The sequence below is a fragment of the Molothrus ater genome, chromosome 3, assembly GCF_012460135.2.
Source record: "Molothrus ater isolate BHLD 08-10-18 breed brown headed cowbird chromosome 3, BPBGC_Mater_1.1, whole genome shotgun sequence".
Lineage (NCBI taxonomy): Eukaryota > Metazoa > Chordata > Aves > Passeriformes > Icteridae > Molothrus > Molothrus ater.
Window position 1 is genome coordinate 14,943,049 of NC_050480.2, and position 20,880 is coordinate 14,963,928.

At 42.8% G+C, this 20,880-nt stretch overlaps 1 long non-coding RNA gene across 1 annotated transcript in view; it reads right to left on the minus strand.

Annotated features, from left to right (window-relative positions):
• Window positions 1-1,326: 1,326 nt before the first annotated feature.
• Window positions 1,327-20,880, minus strand: part of LOC129046650 (uncharacterized) — a 91,865-nt gene continuing 72,311 nt past the window's right edge. Inside the window, exon 3 of the long non-coding RNA XR_008508289.1 lies at window positions 1,327-1,566. This is a non-coding gene — a long non-coding RNA (uncharacterized LOC129046650). The remainder of the gene's footprint in view (window positions 1,567-20,880) is intronic.

A 20,880-nucleotide genomic window follows, 5' to 3' on the forward strand; every position in this document is an offset into this window, starting at 1 on the left:
AGGAAAGAAGAATATATATATATATATATATATATATATATATATATATATATATTTAAGAAGGGGAAAATATTTGCGAATGGTTTAAAAACTTCTCCCCCCGCGACCAGCCGGCTGTAGCCTGCGGGCAGAGGGAGATCCCAATTCGGGCAGCTCCCACCCCGATGATGCTCTCGGAGGGCAGCGGAGGCAATCACTTTGATGCCAGTCCTTGGTGGAGCAGCAGGAGGGGAGTTTACGCCGGCCCAGCGTTAGTCTCGGTTTAGAGGAAGCACTGACGTTGCTGTTCTAAGTTCCCGAACTTCTGCCCGTGCCCGAGCCGCGGGTGCTCCTAGGCAGATGCAGTCTGGCTGGGTAATTTCCTCTCCCCTCTCCCTGCCCACTTGCTTCTCCGCTCCCGTGGCGCCTGGAATGCTCTCCTCAAAAATACAAAGCGCAAGAAGAGATTATAAAAAGAGGAGGGGAAAGCTTTTGGGTTTTTTGGCTTTTTTTTTGTTAAAAAAAAACCCCAAACACCAAACTTCTTACATGAACCCTTGACTTTTATGAGGGGAGAGCCGCAGAAGGGCTGTGAAATGCAAAGTCTTTGTCGTATTTACAGGCAGTGTCAGCAGCCGACTGGACACGCAGATAAAAATCTAGTGGTCTATGTGAACTCCAAGGAATGTTTTAAAGCAAGGATCTCTAAGCGCCTATTCTCAGTCCACACATATGCCCGCACGCAGCCCACAAAGACGGAGACACCCACGTAGCCGAACAATAGTGAGGATTTCTTTTAATAGGTTAAATGAAGGTATAGGGAAATCGTCCTGCCACTTGTAGCACACCAGCTCCGACTGCTCTTTGCCTTCAGAGTCACTTGCTAGAGTTCAACAGAGGGTGACATTAGCCTAAAATATTCGATACTTTTTCTTTTCTCCTGAAGACTTTTCCCACTGCTTCTGGGCTAAATTCAGCTCCCAGTTCATCTCTGCGGGTAAAATTGCTGTCTTTGAAAGAAACAAAAATCTGCCTGATCTTTTTAGTTTTATTTTATTTTATTTTAATCAAGAAGGTATTACAGATACTTTCCTCAGCGTACATAAGCCAGAAATTAAATGATTGTGTGTCCCTGGTGTAAGAAGCCGAAGGACACCTTCTAAAAAGTTGAACGAAGTATTTTACCCTTTCAAATGAGACTAAAAAAACTTGCAACATTGTACAAGAAGCAAATTAGCAAGTAACAAAATAAAACCTCAATTTGAAGCGACATAGAATTGAATATTTGAGTCTGACAGTACCTCGGCTGAGCTAGAGCAAAGCGGAGTTTTGTCAGAGCTTTTCGATTTGATGTTTCCCTCCAAACTAATTTTCACTATTACTCCATTCCTCTTACCTAAGTCCATCTGCAGCTCGGCTAATGAGCCCATTTTCTGCATTAGTTCGGCATGCCTGATGCCGATCGCAGAGGATGGGCACTCATCAGAGCAGGGATCTGGGGCTATTCAGCCCGGCGGGATGGGAGGGAACCCGGGGCTCTCTGCAGGCTCGGAACTCTCGGAGGGGGATTCCCGCAAACGATACCATCTAGGAAAAATCGAACGCAAATTAATTACGCTTTATAAATCAGAAAAACAAAGGAAAATAAGAAGCAAAGCCCTGTTCCCGGGATCCCCAGCCCCGCGAGCCCGACGGCGCCGGGCACCGACCTGTGCCTGGGCTGCGAGGGGCTGGGGAGGCAGGGGAGCGCGTTAGGGTCCCTGCAACCCCCGTCCCGAGAGTTCCCAGCTGCCCGCGGTTCCCCCAGGACAGCTCCGACCGCTGCTATCTGCATCAGGGGGTGTATTATCACAGGCTTTTGCATAATTGCATATTGACTTTACTAAATGGATCTGCGGAGCTATTTAAACATCCCTCTCTTCCACCCGCAAACAATTCTCTCGGCAAGAAAGAAAAAAAATGCGGGAGCGGGGGGAGCTGCAAAAGAGCTTCCAATTGCTCTTGCTCCTTCATTCTGTAGCGTTTCTTTGGGCACAAGTGGCTCAACTCTAAGTACTTTGGATCCAATTTGGTGCACAAGAGTGCAGGGAAGCAGAGAGGATATGCAGTAGCATGGGTGACAGCAGGATGGGTAGCCATCACTCACTTTGGGGTCTGAGAGGTGGGTACATGGATATATGTGTCTCTTTGAATTCCTGTGGACAATTTCTGGCCAGCTATGATGGCTGTGAGAAAAGCCTCTATGGGTACGTGTGTGTGCATGCACAACGAAGGACTGCTCTAAGGACAACTTAGGATAAGCCCTCCTTGTTTAAAAAACTCCTTTTTAAAACCTCCCTTAGGGCAGGGGAACTCAAACGTGGCACTCCCCTTTCCCGATACCTCCCCACTCACAGCACTGCCCCACAAGCCATATCAGCCCCAAACCAGAAAGCTGGACTTTGCCTCCAAGAATAGGTGTGCTCATCCCACTATCACCCCTCTCCATCCTGCAAAGGCAGCTGCCCTCACCCTTGAGCCTTGTAGGGGAAGGCGGCCTCCTCCCTCACCAAGGCTGGGTTCCCAAGGCAGCAGCTGTGAGAAGCAGGCAGAGAAGGGGGGAAAAAGTGAAGGAGAGAAGGAGGGGAATCGGGGAGGGAGGCAGTGAAAGCTGCACTTTCCTCTAAGCAGAGCAAGCATCCCTCGGAGGGGCCCCAGACCCAGGAGCTGCCTCCCAAGCCCTGGGCCTCCCACAAGGCAGCAGCAGCATCTCCCTCTCCACAGCCCTGCAGCCATGGAGGCAGCAGCCTTTCATCCTGGCTTGGCCCCTGAATTCTCCATGCTGGCCTTGCAGGTCTGCAGTGAGAGGACAGGGACGCACAGGGACTGGGCCAGGCTCAGGCACTGGTTTCAGATGAGAAATTCCAATGGTCTGGGGATTCTGAGCACCCTTCATAATGACATGATGGTGAGAGTCACTTTCTGTGGCTTGGGTAAAGGGTTCATATGAAAGGTCTGCTGGGATCTGCAGCTCTCAAGAGGAAACTGCAGTCAGAATAATCCACCAAGATTTATTAAGAGAATGTTTGCTTCCAGTTTACCACGCCAGGGCACTATTTTTACCTTAAGGATGCTAGCTTTGCTTGAAAAGCTGTAATTACACTTTGAAAAAATGCTTTCCTGCTCTTATCCTCAACTTAGTTGTGAGAAGAAGACATGAAATCAGGTAGACATCCAGACTTTGGAAAGTACTTTTTACATGGAACCAAAGAAACATCTCATAAAATCATCAACTCAGCTCTCCTGCAATGATATTTCCTTGCATTTATCAGAATTTAGATCAATTGAGTACTCTCTCTTTTAGCTAAGAGGGTTGAGGAGGACTATCACACATTCAACATTTAAGTTCAGATTTCTAAAGATATTTTGTCTCTTCTCTCAACACAACAGTGCTCACAGTCCGTTGCAAATTTGGCACCTAGTTTCTGCAAGATATATAGACCATCTTCAGTGAACTCAGGTCATTAAGTCCCACTTTAGGAGCTGCCTACCAGCCAACTTATTGCAAGTCACTGGGATTAAGTTCCTAAGTCACATTTTGAGAAGGGCTGTATCTGAAGGCAGATATGCATCACAGCACACATAGACATGACCAAAGTAGCTCTGAATCCCACTGTGGTGGAGCGAATTAAAGCATGTCAGAAGGCTCTACCCACCCAAGCAGTTCCCCGGGGATTTTGGGGACACTGAATTCTTTGCCTCACCCCTCTTCTTGCCTCAAAATACTACTTTTATGGCTGTGAAGATGCAAACATGATCAGAACAGAGTCAAGTTTATGAGGTACCATGCAGATGCACTAAACTGTTTATCACTTCAGTCCCCCTCTCCATTTCTAACATCCCTTTCAGTTTGATCTTCCTCAAGTGCATCCCCGGAAACAGGACCACTCACCCAAATAACATGTGACAGCTTGTGGTTTAGGGGGTGCCACTGGTGCAGCTGAACATCTTATGAGCATATGTGCTTGCCAGGAAATCCTCATTCCATGACAGAACACTTGAAATACAGAAAGTTTTCAAGGGCCTCAACCAAGAAAACATAATGGTGTAAGAAGCAAAGGTGAGATGCTTTGCCTCTTGGGCCTCTGCTGGAAGACAAGCTGTTCCCACCCCTCTCTTCATTAACTCATAAACTTTTTTAAACTCAGAAACTTTGGACCTTACCCAGATCTCTCCCCCCGACAAAATATCTTGCTTTAAATTATTTTTCCAATATAATCCAAGATCATATTTTTCCTTTTATGTTTCCAAGTTGAAGTTTATTATAGTTGTCTAAACTGCTGATCAGTTGTAACCCTTTCTATTATTTTCCTGTCCTTGCCACTATTTGAAACACTTCTTACTTGGATCACCTTCAAATTCTATTACTGTACTGCTCACCTCATTTTTGTACCAAGCCCATTCTGCCTAGCATTTATTGTCACCAAACTTGAGGACACAGCTGGTCCCTCTCCTCTGCTGCACAGCACCACCAGATCCACTTTTTATTCCATTCTTTTCCATACACAGTTTCCCTCTCTGTTGATGAAGAGACCCTTGCTGGGTTTAGCCAGTGCCAGCCACATTGTCCTTACCATTAGTGTTACATTTCTAGTTATTCTTGCTTCTTCCCAAAGCCTTTGAAGTCGTGTAGAGACAATTTGATTCATTAGTACACTCAGCCTTGCAGTAACTCTAGCTTCTGCTTTAGTTTCTCTATTAGAAGCACATGTTGAGTCTGTAACTTGAGGGAAAGCTCCACCCTCTGACTTCCCCATACAGTTCAAGTTCTGCTCTGCCTCACTGAACTCGAAGGACTGGTGGCTTTCTGCCTGGGGTTTCCATACCTGGGAATGCCATCTCCTCCTCTTCCTCCCTCCCTACTGGTATGACAACTTGTGAGCAATATGGTTTCTCTTTCTGAGTGTCTCCGTGCTAGAGACTTTTGCAGCAGTTCCATGTATTTGCAGTTCTCTTCACATTTTTTCGGAAGAGATGCAATTATCCCAAATATTTCCTTACTGGCATCATGTAGGCTGAGATCCATCAGCAGCACTTCACTAGACATCCTTATGTCACCTTCACTGTCCTTGTTGGGTCAGGAGATAGGTAACCACCTCATTTCTTCTTCTGACCTTTGGGATGCATGGCCAGGCTCCTCCCTGAGGGATCACTTGAAAGAATCTCTTGCCTTCTTGACTCAGGTGACTCCTCCCAGAGCTATGTGCCACATAGTACTCTCCAAAAGTGGCCATGTTGGCGCCAAGAATATAAAGTGTGGCTTGACACACATTCCCTGCTTGGTCTACTGGTCTGCCCTGCTGCTGTGCTATGTCCCACAGAGGGTTTTCACCTCCACTGATTCCTTTTTCACTGCCCAATGGGTTTGTGACTTCCTCCAAACACACACCAAGACCATCACAATCACTAGCTCTCAGAGGAACTTTACCTCATAAATGTGTTAAAAACCCCCAGTGTCTCAACTAAGAGACCTCCTAAGAAACTCCATCAAGGGACCACTTGCTGCTCTGAGCATGTAGTTTATTCCATTCCCTCTTTCCACTTTCCAATGCTTTTCATAAAGTTCTTCTTACCTGCCTGTCTCTTAATATAGATTTTATTTAGGATGCCAAGCCAGTCTGCCTCATGTTTTCCCTTGGATCTGTTCCCTGCTTCTAGCCAAGGTTGCCTGTGGATCCTGCTTTGAAGTTCTTCTGTGACACATTTTTTGCCACTGTTGACTCTTCCCTTGGCTGACATCACCTAGGGGGTCCCTCTCCAGCAGACTGAGAATCATACTGCTTCTTTGATCAAAATGAAATCCATTTACAAGTGCCCAATGAGCTGGCACAAACAGACCCACAGGTTTCTAGACAAAACTAGCTGACATAAAAATATGCCAGTTTTAACTTCAGCTGAATTCTTAACCTAGCTAAGGTGAACCCACAATTAAAAAAATAAAGAAAGAAAGAAAGAAAAAATTCATTTTATGAGCACTCTCTGTTTGTTTAGCTCAAATTAATCCCTCATCATCAAAATTGATGTTGAAATCAGGTTAAATCAAAGTGTCCATACAGCAGTTTATCTCTGTATTTTAGACACTGAACCTAAAATTACACTTCAAATAATTTTTATGCTTGGAAAAGGCCTTTTTCTAGAGACCAGCTGGGCCCTGATTATGAATGGTGCTCAGCTCCAGCAGGTCTGGGTGAAGAGAGTAGAAGCAGATGGATCTCAGTGATGCTGGAAATCAGACTCAGTCTCAGCACCTACGGTAATTCAGACTGCACATCCTCCACCCCCCAACAAAACCCAGCTCTCAATGGCTGCTCCAAGGAGCTGAAGTGGGCAGTCTTCATGTTAGAAAAGTTCATTTTTCTTTATGATTATATCTTGAGACTCTGTATGTGTTTGTGAAGTTATTTTCCTGAACCCAATAAGCACAGTTGTCTAGCATAAAAATGAGGGGTTTCAGCCCAAAACTTTATTTCCATGTAACGAAGTTTTTCCCTTTCATGTACTTATAACTATTGATGGGTATGTCAAATCATCTTCAAAGGAAGAAAGGAAGGAAAGTAGGAAGAGAGTTTTTGCAGCCAGCTGACTTTGTGTAATCCATGTTTTCTTTAAAACTTCAAGTCCTCCCACAAGGAGGACTATTCCAACCTCTCAGATAAGCTGTGGAAAACAGTTTGAAATAAAATACATTTGAATACATATGTGCTCAGTTCTTCACTTCCCAACCATTTCCCAAGAGGTTTGCTGTGGTATCCTGAATCCATGTGCATGCAAGATGTGCACTGGCACTTGTCCCCATGCCACCGTCCTCCTTCCTATGCAAGGTCATCCATCACCCCATCAGCTTCTCAACTGCAGGAGGAGATAACCTGAATTTATTTTGACACTGTCTTTTTTTTTTTTTTTTTTTTTTAATGGTTTTCTTTGCTGTTGAGCCTGCAGTTCAGTTTTGCTGCCATAAAGAGTTAACCCCAGAGGGGGAAGCTATGAAACAATCCCTGGAGGTATTTGACTGTATTGACACAGTGGCCAGGTTTTAATATGCAGGTTTTCTTTTTCGCCCAAGACCCAGAGAAATGATGGGTTATCAAATACTACTGGGATCACTGGTAGAACTATTCTCTTACCAAAAAGAGGATGCCAGCTTTCATGGTGGGAAGAAAGGTATGGAATAAAGAGAATTTGAGCTCCAGCATCATGAGGCATCAGATAATCAACCTGGTCCCTTTACTTTCTCACCCCGTGGGATCTTATTCCCAGGCTGGTTTTATGTCAGCACAGAGACACAAAGGCAGAATTTATGTTCACTAGTGTGCATTAACTCCTGTCCTAACCAGTACTAATTACCGCTAATTATGTGGGACAGTGTTAATTCTTTTAGCAGCATTATCGCTGGCCTTACACTTCTGAAAGTGCCTTTGGGTGAGGCAGCTCACTTTGAAGAGATATTTATGTGGGGAATAAATATAGAGTAGCTAATACACTGTAAATTTACACCACTGGATAGCAGGCTTTAAAGGAGGTCTTTGGGCACAAAGACAGACAAACTCTTGAGTAAGAACAACTCAATAGAAAAGGTGGCAGGATCACCCTGTGTGATCTTGGGAAAGTAATTTTGATCTGGCATTTCTTTTCTGAAAAATTGGAAAAATAATATGTCCCTAACCCTCTCAAGGGTGTAATATTTATTTTCTCTGCCTTGCCAATCATTCTCTTTGGTTTTAAAAAATATTCTCCAAACCCTAATTGTTTTTATGTGTTTGCAGTATAAGACATAAAAGACATAAACCCATCATATTTTTCTATACTGTATTTTCCCCATTGTGCTGTACCGTTAACACAAGCACTTTGCTGTGCAGAGGCTTGGCTATTTGTTGAAAGGATGAATTAAGATACCTAAAATGCTTCAGCATCTTGCCTGAGTGGCACTGCAGAGCTGGAAGGTATCATTAGGCCAAATGGCTCTTTTCTGCAGGAGTGAGAAGCCCAGATATTTTTCAGAGGATTAAGGAAACGGAGTTCACGTTCCTTTGTGACCTCCCTCCTGCAAATATAGGGCAGGAGGCCACAGCTTTGAATCACAAAAGTCTCTTCACTCCCTTCAGCTTGGGTATTTCTCTCCTGACTGGGATGTCAGCATTCATCTTGGGAAGTCAGGAGGCATCAGATGACCCCATTCCACCCTGGCATCAGCATCTCTGCAGTTTAGCTTCGTATTTCTCCTTCCAGAGTCTGCACAGTCACCATGAGTACTCAGCAACACGGTCCTGGATGATTGTGTTGATGTGGCTGTCTCCTTCACCAAGGGCACTAAAGCTTTGCTGTCAGACCATTATTGTCCAGTCCCTTTGACCCCAAAAAAGGGCTGGTCCCACCAGTCTGTCAGGTCCATGGAGAAAGATCCCAAAAATCACCTCAAGGTGTCCTGTCAGGCAGCAGAGCTGCTGCTTCTCCACATAACTGGTGTGCACATCAAGCCAGGCCATCTCTGCCTGTGAGGGTTTCCCATCATTGGGAGGACCCTTGCCTTCAGGTCCCTCCTGCAGTGTCACTGTCAGTTGGTGACATTTGTTCAGCCTCTCCCATCACTGGCACGTCATTGCTTTTCCCCTGTTACTGAGCAGGCAGATGTCGCAGCGCAGCGCCTAATTCTGCTCCAGCAGTGTTGGGGCACTGATGATCTCTGGGGCTTCAGGGCTGATCTCCTTAAGACACCCTGAAGAGATGCTTCTCTCCTTCCAGAAGTAGTAGGCTGGGACACCCATTCCACTTACCACACTGGAAATAACTATTCCAGCCTTTTTTGCTGCTCATGCAGAAATGCCCTTTGTCAGGCTTGGAGGGCTCTAACCTTAGGCAGGGTGCATCTTTCCCAGGCTGCTTTCTCCAGGACCCGTGTATTATATTTGGGGTGGGTTTCATCCTTTCCCTGAACATTTGGCTATTACAAATCTTTCTCTGAGTGTTTTTCTCAACATTATGTCCAGTAAACTGGAATCAGAATGCAACACAAATGGCTTTTTAAATAAGTTATCTTTATATCTGCAGATGGATGCCAAGGGTTTTGACCCTGAATAAAGCAATTTTCCATCTGCTTTTATGGTTTTTAGGTGAAAGAACTGGAGTCTTGTTTGTCCAAATACAGCAATACAGAAATATGCATCAGTGCTGGGCCTGGACATTGGGCTGTCTCCTTCTCTGCCTTTCCTGACTCCTTTTACAAATAACAGGCAAGATTTGGCTTTTGCAATCAAAATGAACTTTTGCACTCACTTCTCTCTCAATTCCTAAATTTTAGACTTAATTAAAAAAGAAAAAAATAAAGGGAGGGAGACTGCACTTTCAGCAAGTTATTTTCCTTTTCCATTTTTCCCTGTTTTCATATGATGCTTTCTCACAGAATTTCCCTGCAAATCAACGCCTGAAAAGGCTCAGGTGAGGGCAACAGAACAACTTATCCTCTCATTTCCCCCAGTTTTAAATCACTTACAAATGTAGTGACTTGATTTATGGAGCTGTAAGAAGTGGGACCAACCTCTGTCCTTCCCTACTCCCTGCTGAAGAGCCAGGGAGAGACAAGCAGCTTCCGAGACACTTGTTGGTTTGTGCTCATCAACAGCAGCTGTCAGACAGCTCTCACTGAAGCTCCTCATCCTTTCAAAACCATCACAGCTTTCTACTTCACATAGAAATATGCAGAAGTTCCGCTTGTATAAAACCTGCATGAATAAAAATTTAATCTAGGGCTATCACTGCTCTAACAGCAATAATTTCTCTTAAAGACTCAATACAAAGAATACTAAATACTGTCTATAAATAAGATTGTATTTAACAGGGGAGAGAAGCAATTTAATAAGCTTACTAGTAAAATCTTCTCTGCCTCTTTCAACCCTAATATAGGTCTTTTTTCCAGAGCAAAACTGGCTTGTTACAAGGAAAACTTGGGCCCCAGTTAGCTATGATTTTTTAAGGTGAAGTCATTCAATTCAAGCTTTCCTTTCCGAAAGGAAGAGGAAAAATATCTACTTAAAGGAAACATTAGTTAATCAGAGGACATCCCTTTCATAATAGAAGCTTCTAGGGGATTTAAAAGCACATTCTAATTATAATAGTTCCCTAATTATCTGCCTAATATCTCATTTTTCTGTCTAATCCCACTTTTAATTATAGTGTACCTTTTTTTGCCCATGACACAACTGAAGTACTCTATTTTACTGAAAATAAATCCTTTTAACTGGTGATGTCAGAGAAGAAATATTGTCAGTGCACCCAGGAACGTGCATGCAGTCTGGGAGGGAAATGCCTTCCCAGTGGTTTCGGATAAAGTGCCTGGATGTGTCCTTTAGAAACACTCTTATTTAAAGCTTTCCAGGTTTTCTCAAGTAGAAGAAAATGCTCTAAATAACACTGTGCTCTGCAACTGTGTCTGGCTGCAAAAGATTTCACAAATTTAGCTTTTTTTCCCGAACTCTTGCAGCTTGGCCTCCCTACCACTGATGTTCCATGGGATCCCTGCCACCAGCTGATGGTGGAATAGGATCTGGCCTTTGAACCAAGTCAGCATGCAATTTGCAGAAAGGAAGCAATATTTGAGCTATGTTATCTATGAGCATCTGGTCATCAAGATCTTGCTTAGCGATTAGTGAGCAAAAAGGAAACCCTATGGAGGGGGGAGAGGAAATCCCACATGCAGGGTTCCCATTTCCAGCCGTACCATGAGTTTCCTGCCCTATCCTCCAGCAAATCTCAGCTCTCCACTTCCCGAGTATAAAAAAAAAATTACCCTTCAGGGAAGTTGTCAGGCTTAATGGATGTTTATAAATCACTCGAACAAAAGGTGCTATGTCAGTGAAAAGTGCTCATCCCGATGATTATTCAAATGCTCATTAAAATGCATTTTGCTCTATCCTTTCCCTTGGTTTGTGTGGGAGGCAATTGAAAGATTTAGTCTTTGTGGGAAAGCGGGAGAGCTCGAGCACTTTCCTTTGGGTGTGGGAGCGGCAAGTTTGGGGAGTTAAGGACCTTTGGCATGCAGGTAGGGTTTCATCCAAAGCCTTTAGGCTCCCATCCAGGCTGCAAGCTCTGACAGACCCAGGACTGGCAAGTTCCCTCCAGGAAGACAAGCCAGCGATTAATGGTACCAACCCCTGCTCAAATTTGCATGTATCATTTCCTTAGCAATGTTCTGATGGAATTAGGGATCATCCTTTAGTGAAAATTATTCTTAATGTGTATTTAAGCATTAAAAATGAATATGCGTGTGTGATAAAACTTAGGGAATAATTTATAAACAGCTAACGCAACGTGAGATATGGAAGAGCTGGCTGCCCTGCAAACCTGTGTAAATGCATGTATAATGCCAGGATGCTTCTTCCCATCATGTCTTGCTGACCCCTTCATGGCAGCTTGGTCTGCCAGGGTCTGCTGGCTATTCCAGGTTTTAAAAGCTGAAGAAGACACAATATATCTCTTCACTGCATCAGACAGCAGCTTGGCACTAAGTTGGAAGCCTAGATGCTGTATTTTTCACCCTCTGTAGCTCCATGAAGCTGCATGTGCAACTGCATCCTCTCAAATAGCATCCATGATGAATGGGAACATTTTCTTCTGATAACTGAAATAGCAGAATTTCTGCATTAGCTCTGAAAATGAAAAGTATGGATTCCCTGGGAAGGAGTTTCTTTCCAAAATGCAAAGAATTTTATGCTTCTTGGGCAAAACGTTGCTGCAAGTAATAGTTCAAACTGTTTCTAATTAAAGTGGACTTACTTGCTCCCATCATCCTGTTTAGAGGATGGGAGATGCTTTTGCAGGGCATGATGAGTGCTCCCATGTGCAGTTCTCTCCACTTACCCTTGCAGGTATCACATAAAGCATCAGTAGTAACCCCTCCACTACCATTTTTACTTCTTTTTTCCCCTCTCCTGGGGGTTACTTTTTCCACCTTCTCCTTCCTTTATGCCAGGCAAACCCTCATTGCCACTGCAGGGCATCTGCTGGGATGAACTCAGCCTCCTCTGGTGTATTACACAACCACGTGAACTGGCAATTCTTGCACCTCCTCTGCAGAGGCTGGAACAGACTGTGCAAAGCGTGAACCAGGGGTGAGTCAGGCTCCGTGAATTTCTCTCCTCTATGCAAGCCCAGTCTGATCCTGACCATATCACAACCTTTTCTCTGTACCCATCAGCAAGCAAGAACCAAACTCGATATCACCTTGTGCTATACAGTCAGCCAACAAACTGCCAAGTTTCAAGTCTTATTTTATTTATTTATTTATTTATTTATTTATTTTATTTGCAGTCAGTGCCTTTTTTCCTCTCTGGTCCTTTAGTGCTTCCCTTGTGCTACTCATGTGCTGTTCAATCTTTGTTCTTGCAGGTTTTGAAGTGGCCTTCAGGGCTTGCCCCTTTCTCATCCAGGACTTGGATGTGATGCACACCAAGGAACTGAAAAAGGGGGCAAAGTGTGTCCATTGGAGCCTTCCTGCCCTATTCTTCTTTCTCATTTGTCTTCATCCACTGTCCACTGTGGTGTACACTGACTCTGCCATGTCCCAGAAGATGGAAGAAGGTGCTTTGCTCAAATGTTGCTCGGCTCATTTGTCTTTAATAAAGAGATTGTTTAGTTTCATTTTTCATCACCTTATTTCTCAGCTAATTCAAATAGCATCTGCTGGGCATAGCAGTGGTAAGACTGGCTGCTGTTTTAGCAAATCTAATTGTTTATGTCAATTATACTGGCAGGTGAACTTTTTCAGCATGGTAAACTATCCTGTGCCAAGGGCTGATGCTCCCTGAGAATGGTGAGCCTCTGGAAAGTGGCACCATGACCTGATGAGATTGGTGGACTGACATTAAGAGTATGTGAGGACAAATCTAGTCCCACCAGCATCCCCAGGACAGACTGAGGTTGCAGGAGAGGCTTAAAGCCCCTGCATCCCCTTGCAGATCTGCTCTTGGTGTGGCACTCCAGCAAAATCTTGCACTTGCACACATTCTTCCTTGTCAAGTAATTAAAATGCAGTGGGCAAATGATGGAGTAGCAGGAAGGTGGGCGTACTAAGCACTTCAAGCACTGGTCAGGAATTTGTTTTCCCATTCCCATCAGAAATATGCAGTAGAAATTAAATGGTCACTTAGAGCAGAACTTCCCTATAGATTCTCCTCACTGGCCTAAATTTCAGTTAAGGTGCTTGATTTGGCATATGACACTTTGCTAACCCAGTTGGGCTTTACAACCCATGTCTAAGGTCTGAAAACCTGGTGCTCAGCTCTTTGGAAGCCTCACTTCTGCAAGAGGAGCTGTAAGGAGCTTCTAAGCTTTTCTATCACCCTCCACGACCTTCAGGTCTGACAACTTTAAATGAAAGAAGCTGGTTTTGCACAAAAAGGTGTTAATAAAATTACACTTGTTGGCACACAATATGAAGGGTGTCTTCAACTCTGGAAGGACACAAGCATGCAGATGTTATTACTGACAACTAGACAAGAGTAACAATAGATCTTCCTCATATCGCTACCGTGCTGTGGCCAATAAGATTGTGATAAACTCTGATGCAGATTTATCCACTACTGCATTATCTAGAAATCAGCCCCCAATGTAATGCTTATCTTTTTGTAGAAGCTTCTGTCCCCCAGCAATGAGACCCAACAGCATGGCCCCACCACTGCCACTTGTTTGGAGCAAGGATTGGATCATGCTCCTCACAGAGGACAGCTGAGCCTTCGCCAAAGTGTAGGTGCAAAAGAGATTTACATGGACCACAACCTTCTACCAAAGGCTTGTAGAGATATCTGGTGTGGATGCAGAAGCAGGTACAGCAGAGCCCACAAAGGCAGATGCTACAAAATCATCAAGAGCATGAGCTGAAAGTGCAAATTGCTGGGGTTTTTTATGCTGCAACTTCCCCCTTCAGCCCTGCAGCTTTCATTGCAAAACAGCAGTAGAGGAGGTAGCCCTTGGTCCTGCTCAAGGACTGATTCTTTTCTCCTGCATCCTCTTCAACCTCCTCTGCCAAGTTTCTTGAGGCAGTCTGAGGTCATTTTCCCATCTGAAAAATTACTGCTAAAGACCAACCCCCTCAATTTGTTCCAGGACTTGAGGGGTGAGATGGAATTCTTTCTTGCCATAAAGATATTTAAGCAGAAACTCTGCTGGCAGGAATGTATGGATTTTCTGGCCCTATCTGCATTTAGACACATTCTGTTACACAGGATGATGCAATCCTTGTCTATCCCAAAAGAAGCACAAAGTAAGAAATTCCCTCTTTTTTTTATGGTTTGAGATGCTTTTCTCAAAGACCACAACTTATTATATGTGTTTGTTGTTACCACTACTTATGTTCCCTTAGAAATAAAATCCAAAGAATCTTAATAAGAAGAAATAAATACCATTATTTCTGCTCTTAAATTAATAAGTATCATTAAATCCCTCTTATTATCAGTCCTATTAGTGTTGCAGCTTGGAAGGTCCATTTTCTTGCAGAAAGCGGGGTGAGATACTCTTTCAACAAATCCCGAAAACTAATAATCTCTAGAATCATCTGGAAGTATCACAGTAAAAACCAGACTCACCCTCATTAATTTTTACACTACAAGCAAAGGTTTGCCAAATGTCTTGAGAACTCACATCAAACCCAATGGCTGTTGGTCACTCCAGCTGTTGGAGCAACCACTTTCCCTACTAAGTCCCAAGTTTATACCCATGAATTTTGTCCATCGCTAGAATTTACAGATGGCTTGGTTGCCTGGGGGCAGGGAGTAACACTTCCACACACAGTCATTTCTGCTTTGTTAAATTATTTGGCAGCTACGCTTCACATTAACAGATGCTTTTGCAAATACCCAAAAGTTGGTAGCACTTCCAAGATGGTATCCAAAACTAATCCCACAGTAGAAGACAATTATATGAGCCTCAAAATACTTCACATTTTTTTTAGAAAACACTGTCTTGACCCCTGTTCAGTGTAAATCACTAGAGGAGTTTATCCTAAGTACCCCTAGATCTCATAACAAATCCCTGCTGCTTTTACAGGGTCAGGCTCTCCTTCCTGGATGGACAAACTTTGTATTGCAGGAGTGTGTGCAACATTGTTTTCCACCGCCACAGATATTCTCCTCACTTTGCTAGATTGGCATTGTTTTTTACAACCAAATTAAACTAGACCCCCACTGATGACTGAACTTCAAGGGAGGATTTCACACCGAAAAAGAACTGGAGAAAAAAATCCCCTGTCCCTCACTGTCTAGTGTGACAGACAGACAGGCAGGATTTCCTTGATGCTCTTTTTCCAAGGAAGGTTTGGAGCACTAGGAGAGGCTCCAGAGGCAGCTCTGCAAAGCCCAATCCCCAAAATACACATTTTCACAAAACAAACCCCAACTAACCAAACTTTCCAGGAAAAAAACTTACTATTTCAGATACTGCTACAGAGAGGTACCTGTAGAAATATTAGAAGGAGCTACCACTAATCTGTTAATCACTGCTATTAATAATGAATTTGTCCTTCTGTGGCTCTTTTCATCCACAGTCATATCAAAGGACTAAAGGACACCACAGCTAAGCATCACTGTGTCTCTCCTACCGATGGGGCCAGAGCAGTTTGAGAGATCTGGAACTTGGCACCGGGATAAAGCAGTAACTTGCCGGAGATATTAAACTCTGGAATCAGTGCCAGAAGCAGAAGCCAAACAAAGCCTGCACTGGAATCAATTTTCAGGCTTTTTTCGGATGGTTCTGTTTCACTTATTTTTTAAAACAAATATGTATTTGAGGAGCTGTGTTCATTATGGTGGTTTACTTAACCAGAGGCAAAGCTCTGCCCATGGGTAATTATATTTGGGTGTCCCTTCGGAGCCTCTGCTGTGTGGCAGACTTCACCCATGGAGCGTTCAAATACAAACACTGGATCAAGATCTTTTTTCTGAGATCCTGTTTATTTTTTGAGAAATGCTCCTGATTGAGATGGAAAATGCTCTTCCATCACCCCTAAGGCCAAGAGTCCCTTCTTTTTCATGCTGGCCCCTGTTATAGACTGCCCCCCCAAACTCCAATAAATCAGTTAACACACCTATTTTTCATAATGCATCCAGCTGCCTTACAAAAAGCCAATGAATTATTCTTGGTTTTAGTGCAACTGCTGAAAATATTTCAAAGTGAAAAGGAATTGACCCAACCTACTGTGCACATTATTTATTCAGAGGTAGTACAAAAACGAGTCCCTGATGTTACTAAAACAAATCCTAATAAGTACAGAGAGCATCAATTACAGGCTTCCCTTTATAGTCCTATATATCTCTTTCCCTTTCTGGAGATAGTATCACATGTGAGGGGGCACTGTGTTGGCTTTCAAATCTATTGAGCTTTCATAATTATAACCTCCATTTTAACCTCTTTTATAGGACACACTATACCATTTCACGTTATGTTCCTTGAATCCCAACCAACCCTAGGAGAAAGTGGCTTTAAAGCTTGATTCTGATAAGATGTGCATAAAATGGGAAATATTAAGCATTCACAATCTTATGCATACATTATATCAGGGTGCCAAGCACAAGGAAGAGCAAAGCAAAATAGATCTTGTGAGCTTCACTTGGACTTTTGCTTTTAGCTCAGTAAATATTCAGCATGCACATAACCTGACATAATGGAACCAGGGAAATATTAACTGCAGTGAAATAGCTGGATTTTTTTTTTTGTCAAGTCTGTATGGAATGTCCTTCTATTTAATCAAAAAGCTTGGAATGATTCCTAATCTATCATAAAAAATTTTAAGGACATGATTAATTCCATTGTTTAAATGCTGTTTTATTGCCATAAGAAACTCTCATAAATGATCCCACACCTTTCCCTGTGATCATTTCCTTTTAAAGTAATATACTAATTAATTTCAATTAAATATATGTAAAAGAAGATATATTTTGAAAAATGCTTCTCCCTTGCCGCTTGCTAATATAGTGAAAAAGTGTAAACCTTGGAACATTTAGCATAGAAAATATTAATTTTTGGTAATTTCTCAAGGGGACAATTTATTAAATGAAAGGCTTTTAACATTAGCTAAAAGCAGCCCTGTAAATCATGGGTGTCATCAAACTGCTTCATCACTTCATTAATTTAAAAGATTATTATATGCGTAACTGACATAATTTTGAACAATGTTACATGGTTAATTTATTAATGTAGAAAAGCAGAAATGACATGCTGAATTGATTTATTATTATAATTGTATAATTTTAGGACTTTTCTCTGTGACTTTCACCAACAGAACAAATGATTCCAGGTGAAATTGTGCCATTATTTAATTTCTTTGTTCTTTATTTTTTGAGGCAGGGCTACTCACTGATGTCTGCAAGGAGTTAAGAAGAGGAGGTATAGCATGGCTCCTTAGTGTTTAAGAAGAAGCTGTTGAAAGACCTCCTTTACAACCATGTCATCTCGTGGTTTTTAATACATTTAAAGCACTTTTTACCCCTTTCAGTAATCAAAAAAGATTTTGAAGTTACTGTAGTTATGTTAAAAATCTGATTCTGAGTAAGCTTCCTTAAAAGTGTGCATTCCTAAGGTTTTCATGTGCACAGAAAGATGATGGGTAGTGGAGTTTGCCCAGCTCCACTGCAGACCCCACAGCCTTGCACAGCCCAGCCACACAGTATTTTTGCTCATAATTATATTGGTGAGCAGTTAGTGCTGGCTTCGTGCCCACGATGAAAATATAATGCAATATCATTTCTGCATGGAAAGCAGTTCAACTTGTCTTCAAAACCAGTACACCACATTTGGGACTTATTTTTAGATTGAAATGATGTGTGACTCTGGAACCCTGCAAAGCTGGTGGAACATTCCTTGTTTCAGCCCAAAGGTGCATGTGCAAAGGACAGGCGGCACCACTGGAACTGCTTTGCCTCAAAAATTAGGAATAAGGCTAAATCAGGATCTGACTAAATGGGGCCCCAGATCATCACTTGAGCACACACTTTGTGCATTGATAATTTGCATCCCTTTAGCAGAGCTTAAAATAGCCCAGCAATCCTGCCTGGCATCCCACGGCTCTGTGTCCCAGCATTGCAGTGCTGGCTTTCTCAGGCTGAATTGTCCAAACACATCACCAAACCCATAACCCAAGGTTATGGGTTTTGCCCATGTTTGGGCTGAATTCCTCAGCTCCATACTCATGCTGCATGGCTGCAGTTGTGTCTGAAGCCAAGTTGTGTGGGTGCCCAGGTGGCTGGGAAACATTCTCAAAGGGTGTTTACACCCTAAGAAACCTTATGTCACCTTCAGTAACACAAGCCTTGGTACAGGAAATCCTGTAAAGACTCACTGCAGATAGGTCATGTTTGGAGCAGCATTTATGTTGCATGGGGAGACACTGGCAGGTGCCAAAAACCATGGCAAGAGTCAGGCAGAGTAACTCCAGCCTGGGCCATCTATGATGCCCTGGTTAGACCTCCAGTGCCCCCTCCCACTGGACACAGGTCCCCATGGGTCCATATAATCACTAGCATGGTACAGATGTCCCCAAACTTTGGGTCACCTCCAGCCTCGCTTAACACTAATGAGGAGATCTCTTAAAGTTTGTGTCACCTCCAGCCTCACCTAATGCTCATGTTAAGCAGCCAAACCAAGCCTTAGGGCTTTGATTACAACCTGAAAGGATCAGGAATGGAATGGATACACTAGCATCAAGGACAAATTGGTTTTGTTAAAACCCACCGTGTCAGCTGCATTGAGTTCCACTGTACTGGTGTGAGCCTGAGCTGTGGGCACCTGTCAGGCCAGGAGCATGGGGCTGGGAGTGGGGAAATGGGGGCTGGGAGTGGGGAAATGGGGGCTGCACACTGTGATGCTCATGTGGGGTGTAAAAGCCTGGGCACGTCCCTAGACTCCTCTCTTTTGTTCATTTTGAGTTATCTTTAGATGACTAGACACCCAAGTCTGGCCTCTAGGAGGGCTATCTGAAGTGCCGATAATAAGGACGACAAAAAGCAGAGAATTTCACAGTGAATAAATTTAAAATACAAGTTAAAAACTGGACCATTCCAGAGCAGTGGTTAAGGTCCTCCATCATCAAATGGTGTCACAAGAGCATTCTGGGCAATTACTGACAATTTTTAAGAGAGTATTTTTCTTTCCCTGTAATCTTACATAATGCCTTTCATATGTAATACCTTGAGCATATGCAGTATGCAAAACACTCTACCAACTGTACACAGACAGAAATCATTTCACCATTAAGCACAGCCATGGCCAGGACTGCAGAATGGTGACCAGATGGTCTGAGCACAGCACAGGCTGCAAGACTAAAGAGCTGGGGAAAAATTTTAGCTGGGGCAAGCCCAGGCTCTTATGAAAAGCACCATGTGGTTTTTAATGTGCACAGAGTGAAGACAGGACCTCTGATTTTAAGATACTACCCCCCAAGATGTAAATTATCCAGAAAGGCATCCTTTATGCCATGAAGTTTCAGCCCATCACTCATGTATATTATTTCAGTGCTCACAAGTTATATAGGGCATATTATAAATCTCCAATTATCTCTGGCATGTGCACAGTTGACTTTTATTTCTGATGATGTTAATTTTTAATTTTTTTTTTCCTAAGGGTGGCACTAAGGACATGGGGAAACAATTTAGGAGATTAAAAAAAAAAAAAAAAAGAGGAAAGATTTGAGCCAAATGCTTTCTTACAGGAAACATTTATTTACACTTGAGTGTCTCATCTAACAAAGTTCCCCCATATTTTCCCACAACAGACAGGAACTTGTGTGCATTAGCATTTTAATAAATGAATCCTAAAGACCAGCAAGTGTCAATATGCTGTCACAAGTGGGATTGATGGCTCTTAACAGAGCTCTTCTCACATGAGTGCAAATGACTGTCTTTCAGTTCATCACAGACATTTTGGTCAACACAAACTTTTCATATGTTCACATGGCCTTTAAAATCCTTAGAAAAGCAAAACAGAGGGGCTGGTCCTGTCTTAACACAATTAGTGGCAAAAGTTCTCTTTACCTGATGGAGAGAAAATGAGAGCCTAATTACGAGCAAATGGAATATTGTAATTTTCTGCAACCTGATCTTACAGATCACATCACAAACAGAGAGCTTAAAAGGTGAGCTAGAGGGAATTTATAGAGAACAACAAATTTAAAAAATAATTCAGACACTCTATGTGATCTTGACTGGAAATGTGCCGGGCAAAAAGAACTGGATTTGATCTGAATATTTAATGCTTCAAACATCTGCTAGCCTTATTACAAAATTGCACTTTGGTTGTCATAATTAACAACCACATGATGCTGTTCTACATGTGATATTCAGAAAATTAGAAAAAGATGGGATAATGGAAGCACTCAATTAATGTAATTTCTGGATGTTATATAGTAGTAGTGTGTGACTCTTAGCTTCTCCCTTCTCTCTTGACACAGAGGGATCCTGTTTTGTTTTGTTGGGTCTTTTTAAAGAAAGATATTTTAACCATAGTGACAGCTTAGTTACAAATTTTCTTTTAGTGCAGACTGCCACTGGTAATGTCAGCAGCTTGAAAATGAAGTAGTGCCCTCACGATGACTGAAAGAAACCTGAAAGCCTCTCCCACTCTCAAGCTTAAGAAGACAAATCCAGACATGCAACAAAGATGAGAACAACAGATTTCTTCTAACAATGTAAAGCTGCAAGGTTCAGTGTAACATTGGCTATGCCCATTGGACAGAAGTCTCCTAGATTACAGTCACAGGCAGTAACTTAATTCAGATAATTAACCATCCATAAACCTCCCAACAAGAACATGTGCAAGGTCAATGACACAGTTCAGGGGTACTGTAGCCTGCCAGAAGTGGGGGAGAACAGGAAGGTAAAGAAAAAA